Source organism: Penaeus monodon, chromosome 20 (genome assembly GCF_015228065.2).
Source record: "Penaeus monodon isolate SGIC_2016 chromosome 20, NSTDA_Pmon_1, whole genome shotgun sequence".
Lineage (NCBI taxonomy): Eukaryota > Metazoa > Arthropoda > Malacostraca > Decapoda > Penaeidae > Penaeus > Penaeus monodon.
Genome location: NC_051405.1, coordinates 40,953,775 through 40,954,344, shown reverse-complemented (window position 1 = coordinate 40,954,344; position 570 = coordinate 40,953,775). Strand labels below are relative to the sequence as shown.

Below are 570 nucleotides of genomic sequence, written 5' to 3'. Positions count from 1 at the left end.
GAAGAGAACATAATTTGGAATTATACATGAACAGCAATCTAGAACACGCACCATTTACCTAATAATAACACACGATCTAACTTTCACACGCGAAAAAAAATAATATACATTCTTAAATCACTTTTGAAAAATAGCAACGAGAGACCGAGTCACACACTGAATACATAAGTGACAGTCCCCCTCCCACACGCAGAATAACAAGCACGGTTATTCCCTTCGAACCAAACCTCGAGCCAGGCAGAGTACAGACCGACAGACTTCGCAGCAGAGATGAGATCAAGAGCCGTTGCAGCCAATCTTCCGGGAGAGTCTCCTGCAATTGACGGCACAACGCTCCGTTCCGCACCTACAGCCTCGTCCTCCGCAGGGCTTTTATAGGCGCCCCTCTAGCGACCACGTGGCCGTGGCATGAACAGGCTCGAAGGCTGTTGGTGGAAGCAGGCAGGGGCGTGGCTTCCCCGCACTGACACGCCCACCTACACCAAGGGGGTGATAGGGTCGCCGGTCGCAGGTGGTGCTTAGGCTTGGCACTCGCCACCCGCTCCTCTAGGTATTTTACCACGAAAGCTT

General features: G+C 51.6%; 1 protein-coding gene across 1 annotated transcript in view; it reads right to left on the bottom strand.

Annotated features, from left to right (window-relative positions):
* LOC119585823 (neuroparsin-A-like) overlaps window positions 1–333 on the bottom strand; it is a gene marked incomplete in the record, with an annotated part of 3,492 nt that extends 3,159 nt beyond the window's left edge. The window contains 1 exon segment of the mRNA XM_037934548.1: window positions 228–333.
* Window positions 334–570: the final 237 nt, after the last annotated feature.